Source organism: Schistocerca americana, chromosome 1 (genome assembly GCF_021461395.2).
Source record: "Schistocerca americana isolate TAMUIC-IGC-003095 chromosome 1, iqSchAmer2.1, whole genome shotgun sequence".
In the NCBI taxonomy this organism is placed as follows: domain Eukaryota; kingdom Metazoa; phylum Arthropoda; class Insecta; order Orthoptera; family Acrididae; genus Schistocerca; species Schistocerca americana.
In genome coordinates this window covers 213,549,097-213,562,369 of record NC_060119.1, presented here as the reverse complement: position 1 = coordinate 213,562,369, position 13,273 = coordinate 213,549,097, and positions in this window count along the sequence as shown.

Sequence of the window (13,273 nt, the reverse complement as noted above, 5' to 3'; positions counted from 1 at the left end):
CTGTGGACATAAGCGAGTGACGAAAGACAGAAGACTTAGATCTAATTACAGGAAAGCGGAAACTATTTTTTGCGATGACCACAAATAACGACCAGCGGGAGTGACATCAAATAGTAACGACGTAACGCAGCATGGCTTGGGAGTCGTGACGTAATAGCGGCGCGCAGCGTCGACAATGTCGCCGGCGGCGCTGCAGTAGCTTGGGGAATTTTGACGTCAAACTGTTTACAACGTGAATTAATGAACTATTTAACATTTTTGGAGACAATAAATCTTACCGATTTTGAATACGTGCTAAGAGAAGCGATCCACTATACGCGAAACATGTGTAATCTGGATGAGGACGTGAGGGTTCTGGTAAGTGTCCTTGTGGACACACTGCGCAGTGCATTACATTACCGATTAAGTGTAAGGATGAGTTAGGTATAGTTTAAATTGTTATTTTTTGTGTACCTCTTTCCTTCCGAGAGCTATTTGCAATGTTTTTTTTATTTTTCTTAAATGTATGGGAAGCGACTCTACTGGCGTATTTCTTTCAGGCGGAGCACGTAATTAATTTATGCGGAACGGTAATATCACGTTCGGGGAGGACTCCGTGTCGGAAAATCGTGGGCCAGGAAATCAAGATCCTAAATCATCACTGTCAAAACATTTCCTGCCCCGCAGCTATTTTTCTGAACGCGTTTACCTGTCACTGTCAACCGACTGCAGGGTGAACACCACCATCGCAGTCAAAAAACTCACCAGAAAAGAAATTAATGCAAAGAAAAAAATTGTAATGGAAAACGAAACAAATGTTAGCTGATAAAACAGCTTTTTCTCCTGTTTTCATTTGTCAGAATAATTTATTTAAATGCAAGCTTGTTTTCAATTGTATGGTATCTGGAGTGTGTGCTCTATGTAGGAAATGTTATAAACTGTGACAAAATTATACGAGTACAACCATGTTAGGTCTAACTCAAAAAAAGAGCTAGAAAAGTAAGACAGACTCAGAAAAAATGATGAAACTGTTTTATTTAATCTTGTTTTTAAAGTTTACAGAAAAAAAGTAGTTCAATCGTCATCGAAAAGCAAAATATAAAGTGGTGGAAGAGAGGAGTAAAACAGAAGACAGCGCCAGCAATGATATGAGTATCAAACCGATATATTGCTGCCTCTGTCGGGGTCCTGTAACATCTCTGCATCTCACCCCTCAAACGCAGTAATCGATTGGTTATTATTTTATTAATTATTATTTCAATTGAATTTAAATAACTATCGTGAGAGTTAGGTTAATTGACGGCGTCATCTGCATTATTTTATTCCAGTGATATTTTTATTGCTGGTTTCCTCTGGTAAACAAGTAAAAAAAGTTATGACTGAGTACTTCTTTCACGGGGCTGAAATTGTGGAGGTAAAAAGCAAAAGGATATGGCACTATAAACCATGGAGATAAGAAAAGAAGGGAAGTGGCACTGCAGACTTAGGCCGGTTGCACACACGGCGGATTTTTCCGCAGCGGTCAGTTGACCGTCGCCGCCGTTCTCGCAGTGGTGCATAGGAGTAAGTCAGAGCTTGAACATTAAGCGGAAGAAAAAACGAGCGGTAAATCTGTCGTCGGCGGTAGCTGTGTGACCGCCGGCTGCCACTGGCGCCGACGACAATTCTACCGGCACGGCCAAAGTAGTGGCGCACTTGACCAAATGCACGCTTACATATGGAGCGGTTTTTCTACAGTCGACAGCTGTTTTGTTCAGTGTAACACTTGGTTCAAGAATCATGAAAGAAGGTTGTATACATGGAAGAACCCTGGAGATACTAAAAGGTATCAGACAGATTATATAATGGTAAGACAGAGATTTAGGAACCAGGTTTTAAATTGTAAGACATTTCCAGGGGCAGATGTGGACTCTGACCACATCTATTGGTTATGAACTGTAGATTAAAACTGACGAAACTGCAAAAAGGTGGGAATTTAAGGAGATGGGACCTGGATAAACTGAAAGAACCAGAGGTTGTGCAGAGTTTCAGGGAGAGCATAAGGGAACAATTGACAGGAATGGGGGAAAGAAGTACAGTAGAAGAAGAATGGGTAGCTTTGTGAGATGAAGTAGAGAAGGCAGCAGAGGATCAAGTTAATAAAAATACTAGGGCTAGTAGAAACCCTTGGGTAACAGAAGAAATATTGAATTTAATTGATGAAAGGAGAAAATATAAAAACCACTTCCATGAATACCAAGAGGGAAAGCAGAAAGGTCGAAGGAGTATATAGAGGGTCTATACAGCGGCGATGTTCTTGAGGACTATATTATGGAAATGGAAGGGGAGGTAGATGAATATGAAATGGGAGATATCATACTGCATGAAGAGTTTGACAAAGCACTGAAAGACCTAAGTCGAAACAAGGCCCCGGGAGTAGACAACATTCCATTAGAGCTACTGACAGCCTTGGGAGAGCCAGTCCTGACAAAACTCTACCATCTGGTGGGCAAGATGTACGAGACAGGCGAAATACCCTCAGACTTCAAGAAGAATATAATAATTCCAATCCCAAAGAAAGCAGGCGTTGACAGATGTGATAATTACCAAACTATCAGTTTAATAAGTCACAGCTGCAAAATACTAACGCAAATTCTTTACAGACGAATGGAAAAACTGGTAGAAGCCGACCTCGGGGAAGATCAATTTGGATTCCGTAGAAATGTTGGAACACATGAGGCAATACTGACCCTACGGCTTATCTTAGAAGAAAGCTTTTGACAATGTTGACTGGAATACTCTCTTTCAAATTCTGAAGGTGGCAGGGGTAAAATACAGGGAGCGAAAGGCTATTTACAATTTGTACAAAACCCAGATGGCAGTTATAAGAGTTGAGGGACATGAAAGGGAAGCAGTGGTTGGGAAGGGAGTGAGACAGGGTTGTAGCCCCTCCCCGATGCTATTCAATCTGTATATTGAGAAAGCAGTAAAGGAAACAAAAGAAAAATTCGGAGTAGGTATTAAAATCCATGGAGAAGGAATAAAAACTTTGAGGTTCGCCGATGGCATTGTAATTCTGTCAGAGTCAGCAAAGGACTTGGAAGAGCAGTTGAACGGAATGGACAGTGTCTTGAAAGGAGGGTATAAGATGAACATCAACAAAAGCAAAACGAGGATAATGGAATGTAGTCGAATTAAGTCGGGTGATGCTGACGGAATTAGATTAGGAAATGAGACACTCAAAGTAGTAAAGGAGTTTTGCTATTTGGGGAGCAAAATATCTGATGATGGTCGAAGTAGGGAGGATATGAAATGCAGACTGGGAACGGCAAGGAAAGCGTTTCTGAAGAAGAAAAATTTGTTAACATCGAGTATTGATCTAAGTGTCAGTAAGTCGTTTCTGAAAGTATTTGTATGGAGTGTAGCCATGTATGGAAGTGAAACATGGACGATAAATAGTTTGGACAAGAAGGGAATAGAAGCTTTCGAAATGTGGTGCTACAGAAGAATGCTGAAGATTAGATGGGTAGATCACATAACTAATGATGAGGTATTGAATAGAATTGGGGGGAAGAGGAGCTTGTGTCACAACTTGATTAGAAGAAGGGATCGGTTGGTAGGACATTTTGCGAGGCACCAAGGGATCATCAATTTAGTACTGGAGGGCAGCGTGGAGGGTAAAAATCATAGAGGGAGACCAAGAGATGAATACACTAAGCAGATTCAGAAGGATGTAGGTCGCAGTAGGTACTGGGAGATGAAGAATCTTGCACAGGATAGAGTAGCATGGAGAGCTGCATCAAACCAGTCTCAGAACTGAAGACCACAACAACAACAACAACAACGAATAGAGTCGAATAGTGGTGTTCACAGTTGTCAACTGGTTTAATCTTTCAGACATGGGTAATCTAGACACAGATGATGAAATTTTAATTTCATTAATTCAAGAAAGGCCTGTTCTGTGGGACAAAACCCTTGACATATACAACGACCGAGATGCTACCAGAAAAGCTTGGCATGAAGTTTGCAAGGGAATTCGTAGCGACTTTGATGTGTTGGACGAAAAGGAGAGGAATGATTTTGGTAAGTACATGCTTTTTCACGTATATACTAGAAGAAACTTGATTTATAGATTCTAGAAGTGATGGCGCTCACTCATAGGATCTTCACATTGCAGGCGTTTCCTGACTTAATTATTTATTTATTTTTATTATCGTGATAACCATGGTGGGCTATTATTAACAAATGTTTTATTTTATAAAAACGAACATTATTGAAAAACAGTAACAATGTCACATTTTTAAACAGTATTATTATTTTTGCAACTTACTTCTAGTAATACAATAACGAAAAATAAGTCGTGTGCTGGAATACTTGTGGTCAATGTGAAGGCGGTCTATTCCAAAGTTATCTGTTCTCGACATCATGCCGTTCGGAATGCCCTTGTATCATGGACTTCTGCCAGTAAACGCTTCCTACACTTGAAACAAAATATTTACACAGAATGTCTCTCACACTGTTTGGTTTCAGGCCTCCTCTTACAGTATTTTCTGCCTGAATATTTCCAGCCCTATAACTGACGTTGTATCCTCAACAATGTATCCATCTCTATCCCTAACATAACTATAAAGAATAATGCAGGCTTTAACAATGTCATCGGCAAAATGTGGTTGGACATTTAATGGTCGATGGAGTATTCTCCATTTGTTAGTAAGAATGCCGAAAGCACATTCTATGTACCTCCTTGCTCGGCGCAATCGGTAGTTGAAGATTCGTTTGTCGATTGTTAAATGTGTTTCAGAATAAGGCCTTAGCAGATGTTTATGTAGCCCAAATGCTGCATAACCAACAAAAAAATGTGGCACTTCCGCACTTTCTGCGCCCGGTAGGCACTTCTCATCAGGTAGATTTTTTGAACTGCTTTCAACAGATTTCCACAGCTGAGCCTGGTTAAAAATCTATGAGTGACAATCTTTTCCATAGCTACCAATATGCAGATAAACAAATCGGTACTTCGTATCTGCAATGCCCATTAACACAACTGAGTAGTAGTCTTTATAATTAAAATACATAAATCCACTTTCTATTGGACTCACAATGCGGACATGTTTTCCGTCTACTGCCCCAATGCAATGAGGAAAGTTTGCTGCATGCTCAAATCCATTTGCTACTGACTGCCACATTTCATTTGTAAGGGGAGGTATGCACTCGCTTTGCATAACATTCCACAGTGCTCGATAAAAATCTCTATCAATCACTCTTGCGGTTGAGATTCCTACTCTGAAGGAATAATGAAGGTCGGAAGTACATCCACTTGGTAGATATCTGAAAAAAATTATTTAAAATATGAAGAGTTAACGAATTATTATTCACATTTTTTTGTAATGTAAAATAACTAATGTATATTTTATTGTAGCTAATGTAGGCGTTAATTATTTTCATTTTTAGGTAAGGAAGTGATAAAACGATGGGAACATTTACGTGACGCCTTCGCCAAGGCTGAAAAAAGGGCAAAAGAAAGCAAAACTAGTGGCTCACAAGCTACAAAAAAAAGAAAATACATATTTCATAACGAACTCCAGTTTTTTAAAAAAAGTATACGAAACAACGGAGACTACAGAAAGTTTCAGCGTAGAAGAAGAGAACAAGGATGAAACTGATGCCGCTTCGCAACCTCGTCAGAACACAGAGCATGAAGTAAACGTAACAACTGGAATAAAGGAAAAACCTCTGTCCGCCACTCAACCTCGAAAGAAGTATAAGAAAATGGACGAAATAGATCTGAGGCTTTTAAAGGCATTGGAAAAAATAGAACCTGAGAAACCAAACTCCCAAATATCCTTCTACCTCAGTCTGCTACCACATACTGAGAAGTTTGATAATAAGGAATGGCTACAGTTTTAAATGGAAGTTCTTAGAGTGATTTCCAATATTAACAATCAGAAGGTTGCGCCTCATCACTCTCAAAGTGACACCACACAATCCATTTCCCACATCCAGCAACAGAGCCAATCAACCCCATACCAACTCCAACAACAGACCAATCCATTGCCACTTCAACAACATTTCACTGATATCACTTCACAGTACTCACAACCACCACATGTCTAACATTATGCCCCACCAACGATTCCCTCAGTTTCAACTCAAAATGCACTATGTACTCCAGTATCCCAGCCAGGGCGAACGCATTCTGCATTCAGAACTTTGCCTTTGTATCAAAATATGGTTCAAATGGATCTGAGCACTATGCGACTTAACTTCTGAGGTCATCAGTCGCCTAGCACTTAGAACTAATTATACATAACTAACCTAAGGACATCACACACATCCATGCCGAGGAAGGATTCAAACCTGCGACCGTAGCGGTCGCCCGGCTCCAGACTGGAGCGCCTAGAACCGCACGGCCACTCCCGCCGGCGCCTTTGTATCCCTCACAAGTTCTACATCTCCCAAATTACGACCCACCATCGATTCCCTCGGTTTCTACCGTAGATGAACTACCTACTCCACCTTCCCAACCCACAAAGGAAAAAAAATCTGCAGCTGAACATTATGAAAATTTTCCTGTGAGTGTTGAAGGAGATTTTGAAAGTAGTTATTCAGTAAATTCGAATTCGTCCACTACAATGGACATCAATTTCTAATACTATATTGTGTACTAATGTGTGTTTGTTTATTTAAAGTTTTGGTAACGTAGGTATTTTGTATCTTTCTTCGGAATTTTATCTATAAATACTGTTACTTTAAAACTAGTTTGTAAATGATTATCCCAAACTTACCTCAGTGTTATTGCCAGCATTTCTACAGGCTGAATACAATTTGTCATTTTGGTATTTTTCCGCTGAATAGTATCTTTCAACCGCCCATGGAGCCTGTCAAAGGCAGACACCGACATTCTGAAATAATTGAAGAGTTTCGTGTCATCCTGCCTCAACTCTTCAAACAATGTGTAGAAAGCTCCAGCCTCCCTTCTTCTTTCATTAATTGGATGAGCCCAAATTAATCGATTATTTCATCTCCTTTTCATTCGTCGACGTAATAACAATAAACTTATTATTCGCATTTTGTTCATTTCAGACGACACCGTGTGCTTACAAGCAACAAATACTTCAAATAAAGTAGTAAACTTGTGTGAACTGGTTTGATCATGAACGAGCACTGCCAGTAAAAAACTGCCTGACTCGTTTAGCTGCCCAAGCGCACCGCAAAGCGAATAGCCTGCAACACAGTAAGCTGCTGATGACGGAGATTTTACCGCCGTGTGAGTAAACGCTAGAGTTCTGCGAGCGGCGACGGTCAACTGACCGCGGCGGAAAAAATTCGCAGTGTGTGCAACCGGCCTTACGTTGCAGGCTGTTTTGAAGCCAAGAGTTGGCGAGGCCTGTCGGCATTTTAAGTAGCCCAAATCATTAGCAGACTACTGTTCGCGATTGCTTCTTGCTCATTATTTCTGTTGCGTGAATGCAACAGCTGTTTTAAATACTAACAATTACAGTACTTGCATGAATAACATAGTAGCAGGGAGGAAATTTCAAATTTGCTGTAGTGATGCGACACATTTGGTCTCGTTGATGTAATTTGTTTATGTTAATGCATTTCGAATAACGAAGAAGAGACGGATGTGATGTGAAAAGGATGCTTTCGTAATGAATTTTATTCCACTTGTACTATATTTGTATCGATAGCAAATGAAGCTGAAACTCCGAAACTAATGCCTGTTTGCTTACTGGTACTTCTTATTGTTAGTGATATTTTCAGTTTTCAACTCATATGCACAACATTTTTAATGTTCATGTTTGCAAAAACTCTACCTATGTGTTCTTTGTTAGCCTATAAACGTGCGCAGTGTGCAAAGAAGGAAAGCGGCATCGTACCTTGAGCATCTCAACAAAGTGAACGATTATTGAAATGTCAAAGAAACACAACTGCTTACGGGTGTACCTACATGCAGAATAGAGTTCTTGTTTTATTAGGTTGTCAGTGGATTAGTTTCACTGTAGTTTACACATCTTCTCACTTTGTAATCTTACCTATGATGCGTCATTAGTGTGTGTGGCCAATAACAGCAAAGCAATATGATTATTAAACATCTTCCAACATTGAGGAATGCTATAAATGTCATTAAGGGAATGGTCTCAAACACTAAAGACCCCATAAAATGGATACTTTGCGTTAACATGTATGTAAGTAATTTTTTCAATAAAGATTTCCTAACCTGTGTGTAGTGTCACCGCCAGACACCACACTTGCTAGGTGGTAGCCCTGAAATCGGCCGCGGTCCGCTAGTATTAGTCGGACCCGCGTGTCGCCACTGTCAGTGATTGCAGACCGAGCGCCGCCACACGGCAGGTCTAGAGAGGCGTCATAGCACTCGCCCCAGTTGTACAGCCGACGTTGCTAGGAATGGTTCACTGACAAATACGCTCTCATTTGCCGAGACGATAGTTAGCATAGCCTTCAGCTACGTCATTTGCTACGACCTAGCAAGGCGCCATTACCAGTTAATATTGAGATTGTAAAATATGTACCGTCAAGAGCGATGTACACCAATTATGGATCAAAGTTAAGTATTCCAGAAGCTATGTACTATTTTTGGCTACTATAATTACTTTGCCTTATTCCAGACCTCACGCCAGTCTGCGTGAGCTTAAACGCGTGCATTTCGGCCTCCTCTAGCAACACGGTGTTGGCTCTTCTGCCAACACATCACTGTGTAAGGTATAGGCCTGCCTGTCCAACAGTAGCCTATTTGCTTGTTTTCTCGGAATATTTCTCGACAGTAACTCTGTCATATTTTCAGGAATAACCAGAAATAACACAATTGGAATGTACATCTACTTTGATCATCTGCTTGATTTTACTTTTGATTTTCATTTTGAGGTTTTCCAAGTATAAAGGGTGATTTTTCCCACCGTGTACAAACTCTAGGGTTTTACCGATGCGAGGATACGGAACAAGAAAGGTTTAATGAACTTATATCCGGAATCGCATGGTTTCCGTGCCAGAGACCATTCATTCAGTCATACTTTGTCACAGAGACTGCGGTCTAATACGCGCTGTACCTTGCAGCCACAGCATGCATAGTTTCCTCCTAGAGGGTGATACTGTTCCTCTTACGTCATGCCATAATGTCCTCTACTGCCGTAGTAATTGGTAATGTTGTGTCCGATTTACTTCTCTTGCTGACTCCCTTTTGTAGTGGATGTGATACAGCGTTGCGCACAATGGTTCCATATTCAAATCCCAGGTATCTGTATCCGTTGGCCGATTCCATCACTGACTCACTGATCTTATAGTCATTGGAAACTTCGTGTTTTCGCTTTGTGAAATGCAAAATTTTATATTTCTGAAGATTTAGAGCAAGTTGCAAACTCTGCACCACTTTGAAATTTTTGTGGCGGCGTTCGTAGGGACAAACAATTCGCTGTAGAAACGGCCTACGAAGTCACCGCCACACTTTTAATAGCGGGCCGACCGGTCCGCTGGAACAGTGAACAGAAAGATGAAAACCCAAACACTCTGATTAAATAAAAGTCGGTACTTATCTTTATTAACGAAGATACAGAAACACAGTAGTGATCTCCGTGTCTACAGAGATCTGTCTAGTTCGAGTCGGAGCGGCTAGGTCAGCGTCGGCTGACGACAAACAACAACTCTGTTGCGATGAACACACAACTGACTAGCAAGTACACAATTCGGTGGCGAGTATACAACTGAGCGGCGAATACAGAACTGTCCTAGCGCTCGCGACTCCAGCGCTAAAGAAGCCAGAAACCAGCGGTGGCGCGCGCAGACTTGCGGCGATTTCCTGTATCGCTGGCGCTGCTTATGCGGACGGCGTCCGGACTTTGATGCTGCCAACCTTTTGGCAGCGGGCCCGGTTGGCATTACTGGCTAGGATATAACAGAAATCTTATCAAGATCTGACTGAATATTTAAGCAGCTTCTTTCAGATAGATACTTCATTATAGATAACTGCATCATCTGCAAAAAGCCTGATTTTACTATTAATATTGTCTGCAAGGTCATTAATATACAACATGAACAGCTAAGGTCCCAGCCCACTTTCCTGGGGCACATCCGAAATTACTTCTACATCTGATGATGACTCTCCATCCATCCATAACAGTAAAAGACGCAGTATCTGATTATGACGACTACATCGGTCGTCGAAATATTGTGCATAAAATGGAAACAACTGTATTAATTAGTCACACCAAGAAAACTAGAAGATAAAAAAAAACTGATGAGATAATACGAAAGAATATAGATACAAGCTTAACAAAAGGCTTTAAAAGCCTGCTGTTGACCAACATGTATGTAAGATATTTTACGATATGTTTCCTAATTTAATGGAAAAGATGGAAGAACAAAATAATGTCATTAACGATTAACAATGGTGTTGTGGCACAAATATAAATTAAGATGTAAGTAAACGTCAGTGAAAAGGTGTTTGACATGCTGTACACGGCAGTTTAACAGAGCTAAATGTTCTGGTGCCACAAATTTAAGAAATTAAACGAAAAAAAAACAGGAACAATGGAAATATTCACGTTTAGCGTCTAAACTGAAATAACTATAAATATAATAACTAAATAAAAACTTTTTTAATATAACACATTTTTCAAACGGACTAAAAGTATAAAATAATTTCTCACAGCACCATACAGATTCCTAACCCATAAAGATAGTCCTGAAAGTGTGAATCTGTGGGTTTTTTAACAGCTATTGAAATACTTGTTAAATTAAAAACATAAAACGTGGTGCACATGCAATAGATAATAGTAACAACGTGAACTATTCATGCAAAAGATGTATTGCATTTGCCTCACGAGTTTCGTTTTAAATTCTACAAATATTTCCATAGCTATTCAAAATTCACAAGCACAGATTTGCAGGACTGTCTGTAAGAATCGGCATGGGACTAAGAGAAATTATTTTATACTTTTTAGTCCGTTTTAAAAAAGTTTTTTCTTTAAATATTTGAATTTGCGTTTTAGTCTCGTCTGCAGCAATTTTTTCAATCGATTTCAAACATTTTGATGAGTTTAGAACATAGACATGTGGTAAATTTCAGGATTATTTCAGTTTCTCTTCATCTGAGTCAACCATTATATTGATTTTTCCTACGATTATCTCACCTCGAAGGTGAAGGTTGGAGAGAATCGAGCTCACGCAGGGACTAACCAGCAAAGCAGAGGTAAACTAAGTACCCTCTGCCAGACACCAGACAAGAAAGCGAGTTAATGTTGCGTTGTCATCCTGTTCTGAGCTATGCTGGAAGTTTCAAGTCTTTAGCTCATCGGAAAGTTAGTTTAAAATCCACCTATTAGAAATGTATTAAAATACATATTAACATATACATAAAATACATATTAACATAGTTCTCAGTGCTGCTTTTTTGCTTCAACGATATCCGTACAGTTTGTAAATGTTTAAAAAGCTTTTTAGTGTGTGTGGGATTACGCACAGTAAGTAGAATGGTGGCACTCGTAGGAAACTACATTCATGAAGAGTTTAGTACAAATCTGTCACATTTGCAGACGACGTAATAGTTGCAAAAACGATTGGCTGTGCGTCTCCCATTTTGAACACGCCCAGATGTGCCATTCTGCAGTAGTGCACTTACAGAACGGAGTGGTGAAGGTGCGTCGGAAAACAACTTTGTTGAATCTCTTACGGCAGAGAGTGGATATCAGCCAGCTAGGTAAGCGAACATCGCGAAACCAACGTCTGCGTGGAATAACAGGCTCAACACAGGCATAATATCTTCCCATAGAGAGATGAGACATTCGAATTCTCTTGTCATTGTTAAACGGCATTCTGTGGGGCCAAACGGTACAATCCAGACGGCGGAAGTTTGAGATCGACGGAAGTTCCGAATTTAGTGGCTTCTGGAGCAACAATATCGACTGCTTCATTATGAATTATTTCGCAGTGATATTTAGCCCACAAGAGTTCTATTGTGCGCTTGCCAGTTAGTCTCGCTAGTTTATGGAAGCCTTGAGTACACACCGTAGATTAGTAGAGTGTTCGACATTGCCTGTGCTACGTTTTTTATTCAGATTGTTCCCTGGACTGTTTGTGTATACTTAGGACGACATTTGCTACCCTCTGGACTGTTTTTGGCTAGCCGCTCACGTTGTGAACACCGCCGTCGTCGACCTCAGGAATCACCTGTTTGTTTCATCGGTCTCTACCTTACCACAAGTGCGAGTGATCATAAACTATGTTCTACCTACCTTACATCAAAATACGAGTACTCAGATAATACCCCTGAACAAACTCCGACATTTGGTCGGTCGAGTTTAGGCTTGACCTTCATGTCCAGAGCTTCTTTCATTTAGGAACGCAGATATCTTATTGCTGCCACTGTGCACTCGGTATAAAAAACATTCGTACAAACTAAATAGGATGTCGATTTGTTATAAGTTACGTTACGCAAGGCACTCGTGTAGAATTCGTACAAACAGTATGTATGGGGTTGTAGACCTTATTTTGTACGCTTTATTCGTAGCTGTATGATGTACAACCTTTCGGCAATAAAATTCTGACACTATCTCTTCCTTCTTGAATCTTCCCTTAAAAAAAAAAAAAAAAAAAAAAAAAAAAAAAAAAAAAAAAAAAAAAAAAAAATCAAGTTTACGGGTAATAGGAATTATCTGCTGAATTTGTTTACGGAAAAGTTTTGTGAGTAGATGAAACGTGTGACGTGTGGTTTACTTTCAGCCTGAAACGGCACTTTATCTTGAATAATGGTGTGAAGCAAAAACACTGCGCCAAGAAAGGGAACGAGATTCATCTACGAGGAAAAGTTCTCGTTAGCAAATTTCGGTGATTGGGGGCGAGGAGGGAGCGAGTAATGTTTATAGTTTTCCTTTCTCCAATGAACAAAACTATGCTGTGAGTAATAGGAAGCGTTATATAATTATCTATCTACATAAATAAGAATGCAAATGTTCATTTGTTCAAAATCGCAAATGTCCGAAAAATGTTGAACGGCTGCTTTGCATTCGAATACGCGTGTTTTTATATACCAATTTTTTAATAAATATAATATGTAGATAAATATTTAATATGTAAAGGGTGAACGCTATTACCAAAGATGTCGAATAGGTCCTGACCGATTTACTTCCAATTTTTATGCAATACTCTGATGAAAAATGGTTATATATATATATATAATTTTCTTCTGGCTATATATATATATATATATATATATATATATATATATATATATATATATATAGCCAGAAGAAAATTAGTACCCTCTTTCAGAGATTTCCAATTCACTCAGGATTAGTTGTTCAAA